Source organism: Halichondria panicea, chromosome 5, assembly GCF_963675165.1.
Source record: "Halichondria panicea chromosome 5, odHalPani1.1, whole genome shotgun sequence".
NCBI classification, from domain to species: Eukaryota; Metazoa; Porifera; class Demospongiae; order Suberitida; family Halichondriidae; genus Halichondria; species Halichondria panicea.
The window spans coordinates 2,795,598-2,801,812 of NC_087381.1; the positions used below are offsets into that span (position 1 = coordinate 2,795,598).

General features: G+C 42.0%; 1 long non-coding RNA gene across 2 annotated transcripts; it reads right to left on the minus strand.

Moving 5' to 3' along the window:
- Positions 1–1,861: 1,861 nt before the first annotated feature.
- LOC135335811 (uncharacterized) lies at positions 1,862–2,856 on the minus strand. 2 transcript variants are annotated; one of them, XR_010394618.1, is made up of 3 exons: positions 2,582–2,856; positions 2,247–2,322; positions 1,862–2,195 (listed from the first exon to the last, which is right to left on the minus strand). It is a non-coding gene; the product is annotated as an uncharacterized LOC135335811 (long non-coding RNA). The 2 variants fall into 2 exon arrangements; XR_010394619.1 differs by having other exon boundaries at positions 2,555–2,856.
- Between the last annotated feature and the right edge of the window lie 3,359 nt (positions 2,857–6,215).

Consider the following 6,215-nt stretch of genomic DNA (forward strand, 5'->3'; position numbering starts at 1 on the left):
CTATTTGTCACAACGAGATTAGAGATCTGACTGCAAATCTCCTAACAGAAATATGCTCTGACGTTCGAATAGAACCAGATCTGCAACCCCTAACTGGTGAAACTCTCTCATTTGCCACCTCTAACTCCCAGGATGGGGCAAGACTGGACATTGCTGCTAATGGTTTCTGGGGAGGCCGTTATGAACGTACCTTCTTTGACGTCAGAGTTTTCAATCCCCATGCAGACTCCAACCGACAGATGAGCCTAGCCGCTTGCTATCACAAACATGAAGCTATCAAAAAGAGGGCATATGAACAGAGAGTGAGAGAAATCGAACACTCGTCATTCACTCCACTCGTATTGTCTGCCACTGGAGGCTTGGCCACGGAAGCCACTACTTTACAAAAGGTTATCCGCGTGTCTTGCCGACAAATGGGAGCAATCCTACTCAATCACCCTGGCCTGGCTCCGCTGCCGCCTTACCTTCTCTCTTTTACGATCAGCTATTCAATGCATTCGTGGTGCCCGTTCAAGTATCGGACACGCTTCCAAAGCTCCGCCTTCTATTGACCTGGTCACAGCAGAGATGGACATAAACTGAACTGCTCACACCTAAATACTTACATTCCTTCCGATTTATTTATTTTTTATATCTCTAACGCTTCACATGTATAATTGTCCAAGGGGCTTCTTCCCCCATTATAAAAAAATAAAAAAATAATTATACCCTATAATGATTATACTGTAAAGTGTTGAGTTAAGAATTATTGTTGATCATGATTCATGAATAACAATGAAAGTGTCATTAATTGATAGCTATATATACAGTATTATGCATGTATGTAATAGTTGTGACACAGGCACGAGTGCCACATCAGGGGCGTACACAGGGTGGTGCTTAGGGTGCTCCAGCACCCCCATCCAGGCTCTGGTGCTCCAGCACCCTATCCAGACTCAGAGAAGCTCAAGTAGATAGTTCAACCATCACTGGCTGGCTAGAAGGAAGCTACACTTACTGCAGCTATCTACAGCTTAATAGTGATAGTTACAATAACTTTATACCAGTTAGATCTAGCTAGCTAGCCTAAAAAACTTACTTTTCTTCGATCGTTACTGGGATATCCATGGGAAGTAATAAAGAGTGGGGAGGGGCTCAATAATAAGGCTAGGCAGCAGGGAGTGGTTTGCTGTATCAAACACTTGAGCTTGCCTCACAACATGCAGCACAACAAGGTTCTTGGATCCAGGTACATGAGGTACATGAATGTATAGTATAATTATATAATTAAGCCTACATGTATGTACAATAAATTATAATAATTATCAATGTTATCAATGTTTGCAATGTAAACTACAAAGTCTCTTTTCCTCAACATCAAGGTACGTACTGGTGGTCATACTTTGTACGCTGCCTGTCACCTCCTGGTAAGCTGATCAATCTTTTAGTGGCCTGAAAAGAAAAGAATCAAGACTGTCGTCAGATCAAGCAAAGGAACAAACGTTTATCATCACTTAATAACTTCTACATTTACACAGAGACTAGACATGATTGCATTGACATTTGACATACCTTAAGAAGAGTTGGCTAGAGTTTGCCATCCCAGGCGAATTGAGCTTCTGGTCGTAAACATTCTTGACATGATTTGCTGATGGCACTGTCACGTCAGTACTGTGGCTGTGCACCATCTAGAAAACAGTGGGCGTTGCCGACAAAAGGAGGCGTGACCCCGGAAGTGGGCGTGGTCTAAATTTTGTGGCGCGCAATGAGCACCCCCATTGATAGCCTCGATCCCAGGCCGAGTTTTCGCTTTTATAACGGTTAGGCGAACAACTGGGCCTGGTACTAGTTGTCTGCGCATGTGTCAAATTTTCATTGTATATTTGTGGTCGGCAAAAATATTTAATAAATCAATAATGGAAATTTGTACACAGAAAATGCACAGAGTGAGTACACAAAAGATGCACATAGGGAGCTGCTTCACAAAGGCCTGGGGAGTTGCCAGTTGTGCTGCAGCACAATTACAGTGACCCAGGGCAACTTCAAGATGATTGAATGCCTTCAAATTACGTTTCAAAAAGATTTAGCAGGCTGCTGGACTTCTCTGATTCTAGGCCCCAACTCGTAACTCATTGCTTGAGAAAACGTAGATTCTCTTGATGTCTCTGAGCTACCCAGCAACGCTCGAATGAGCAGGTCATACTCCAGTCCTGTGTCTGTGAGTATAGGACAATATTAAAAGAAACCAAAGACGGTTAAACCCTTACCTCAAACTGTCCAGTCTCGTCCGTTAGTATAGCCAAGAGGAGCACTGTTGGGATAGCTGGATATTAGCCATTGCTCCTGTAACAGAGAAGTAGACATTTTAAATACGTGTAGATCTATACATATTAAATTTCTCGGTTATAGTGTCATTGTCGACGAGCTGATGATGGCAGCACCAAGTTCTCTCGCTCAAACTCTTCACTTGATCCACCATATTAATGATGAAACTATAGTCTACCTACATTCTTGCCAAACATGAACAAGACTTGATAGCATAGCCGGCCATAGGGCCCACACAAAAATATCTGACCTTAACAAGCTTGACAAAGGTTTATACCTCTTCCCTTGTTGTTCAGTCTTCAGAATAAGCTTCAGAGAAGAGAGAAGCTTCAGCTAAGAGCCATTCCAATCGATTCCAATAATGATAAAACGGGAACTGACTTCTAGTACACGATAGTACACGAATATAAATGTCACGAAAGTGAACGAGAATATCCATTCGTCAGAATCTGACGAACGACTGACGCATGCGCAGACAACTAGTACCAGGCCCAGTTGTTCGCCTAACCGTTATAAAAGCGAAAACTCGGCCTGGGATCGAGGCTACCCCATTGACTGAATCCTAGGATCGCCCCTGCACATGGGATAGTAGCAGCCAAGTGTAACAAAATTACCAAACCGTTACCCCGGGGTGACAATCACCCTTACGCCGGGGTAAGGACCTTTCCCGGGGTGAAGGATAAGTTTACGTAGGGGTGTTTTTGCGCATGCTCAGTGTGCTATTATAATTTATCAAGCAGCCCCACCCCTCTATACCGTTGTTGCAACCTTTAGAGACTACAACCCCAGAGAACCTCCGCTACAACCCTACACTGTCAGACACACACTGTCAGACGCATGGCTACAGCCTGAGTGCAGAGGGCTGCTAGCTTGCTCCAGTATAAGTTGGCTTGTTTGCAGCTTCTTTAACGTATGATTTCGAGCTGCCACCAGAACCTTTGTTCATTCAGCTTATAGACCTTGGTAATGTCCAGCAACTGCCCACCCACTCACCACACCAGTGATCCTTCATTGATTGTTCTGCTAGACTATTTGTTGGTAGGACGAGTGCATGACAGTGTGCCTCGGTGGTTAACCTAGAGTAAGGTCTGAGAATGATTGTAGCACCAGAAGGCTGAGCTAGGTTACTCATCTACATCCTCTAATACCCTTCGGTATTTCCTTCCGGTATAATAGATATTGTCGGAGTATGAATTCAATATTAACTGTTAACTAATTACACGATATTACCTCTCATGTGATGTATGTCATGTCTGTTCTACATACACTGTGTATGTGCTCTATATGTATCAGTGGATTGATCTAAACTCTCCATGTCTATATCTGTGTCTCCTCCTGTTCTATTTTTAGCGTTGTTTTTTTATTGTTATCTTGCACCACACGGTTGAATCTTTTTGAGTATTTAGTTGAAGGTGAGTCTGATCTATGTGCCTATAAGCTAGTATATAGACTAGGTTACATTAACTGCTTAAGCTACTGGCACCTTTGTCCATTCACAACATTCCAAGGATAAATGCTTAATTAAAAGCTTAATAAAAGTGTAGATAGTATATCTTGTTGGCATATGTACTGGCCTGATTGTTCATGATTTATCCTGTTCTATCCTGTTCTATCCTGTTTTATCCTGATGTACTATTTATCATGTGTCATACCCATACATTTACGCTTTTGTGTAATTCACAGTTTTTCTTTGTGGTTGTTTATTCTCACATTGATCATGCATCCTTGTTTCTGGATCATTCTAGAATTATTCTCGATCACCCCCCTGGGACCTGACTCTTATAAATAGTTGTCCATCCATTACCTTTTTAGTCGTTGGTTTTTTGAGTTGCTCTCTTTGTATAGTTTGCTGGTACTATTCCCTTATTGTGAATTTACTATATGAAAGAAAATGTTTATTGGCAGTCAATCTCAACAATAGTAGTCTGTATGGTTGCAAGAAGAATCCAACATATCTGTTGAGTTCTTTCTCTCAGATAGACAGTTCTGGTGGTAGCTCCACACTGTTGAAGCTCTGTAACCAAGCCTCAGGCTGTAGTCATGTGTCTGACAGTATAGGGTTGTAGCAGAGGTTCTCTGGGGTTGTACTCTAAAGGTTGCAACAACGTATAGAGGGGTGGGGCTGCTTGTGCGCAAAAACACGAGAATCTACCCCGGGGTGGATTTACCCCTACGTAAACTTATATTCTACCCCGGGGTATGCTTACCCCGGCGTAAGAGTGATCGTCACCCCGGGGTAAGGGTTTGGTAATTTTGGCTTGCCATAGGATCGAGGCTGATATAGTGGTTACATAAGCCAAGTCAAGTGGTGGGTAGATCCATCAGGGGGGGAAACCCACTGCACAAACCACCGCCTCTTTCTATGACTACTGATTGGATCTAGGAGCTAGGCCAGTGTTTGTTGTGTCCTGCTGGATCCAGTTGTGTTGATCCTAGGATAGGCTAGGCTCCTATTAACCAACTACATTGCGTAGCATGCTGGCAGCTAGAGAAGGACAAACACCTGTTTTTAAATCAGTCCAAGAATGAGTACTATTATTCTGTCAGAAACCTCTCCTGAGTACAAAGCATTTCGTGAATGTTATGATGTTCTGGTGAACACCTCGGAACAACAAGTTGGCAAAATTTGTGATTCCCTATTTGCTGACGGCTACATATCAGAGACAGTTCGAGACTACACAAGAACAATTGGAATGCCCGACTTGATAAAAGCTCAGAAATTGGTTGACTCTGTTAGTAATAAGATTAAAACTAACTCCAAAATGTTCCATGGGTTTATCGTGATACTCGAAGGTCCGTTCAATGCTGATACTGTGCAAATTCTGCAAGAACGTTATCGAAAAGCATGTGAACATAAATCGTTCCATACGAACCAATCTTCCGAAAGAGCGAGTGACATATACAAATATATATAGCATCACTATCTCAGCTCTCAATATGGAATCATAGAGAGAAGAGAGAAACTCTTTTATCTACGTGGAATCACAGTACATGCATGTAATAAGTGCACAAGCAAGTGAGCCCTGCCCATTTGTTAGACTGATCAGCTAGTTTCTCTTGTGTAAGCTCATTGTTTGAAGATTCTAGTAGTCTAGGCTTGATAAGCTTTTTGGAGTAACCCAGCTGCTCAGAAGCAGCAACCTTGAAAATCCGGGATATAATTATGAGGTGAATATATAGCAGTTTCCTTTGTAATCTGGCTGACCAATTCGGGACAGTTGGCCCCTATGTGCTTCGTGCTGCATGAGACCTGATTCATGGAATGGTGCTGTGATGGCTGTGACCAGCCGGTCGACCAGTTGCATGAAATGTGTGCGTGTGAGGAGAGCTTCATTCAGCAACTGGCACTGCATAGACTGTAAATACTTTATTATAGCTGGTTTTATGTTGTTGTACTTTTGAGAATACACATGCAATGCTAATAATTTTGCGCTGTTAAGAGGGGGCCTAGAATATTAAAATTCTAGGCCCGGGGGGCCTAAAATTTTATGACAGGGTCAATATCATGCTTCAAAGAGTGTCACAATGACAAAGAAGACAAAGAAATTTAAACAACAAGATATTAATTTATGTTCAGCTACATTTAATATAATTATGTCTCTCATTATCATGTACGTGTCTTCGTGTCTCTTTATATCTCTGCAGATAAAAACAACAACTTACGTAACACGTCCAGACTCCAACTCAGCATGCCGATAAAGAAATCTATTAAATTCCATGTATAACGGATGCTAAAGATGAAAACAATAAACAAACCTTGCATCCGGAGAAAAGATTGGAGATTAAAAGAAAAACACATCACTGGGAATAATCTTACCGTACCGGCGTACTATGAAGTCAGTCAACAGCTTGAATTATTACAGTGTGTTGTACACATTATACAAAAGCTCTTTTTCATCTCGAAGATATCT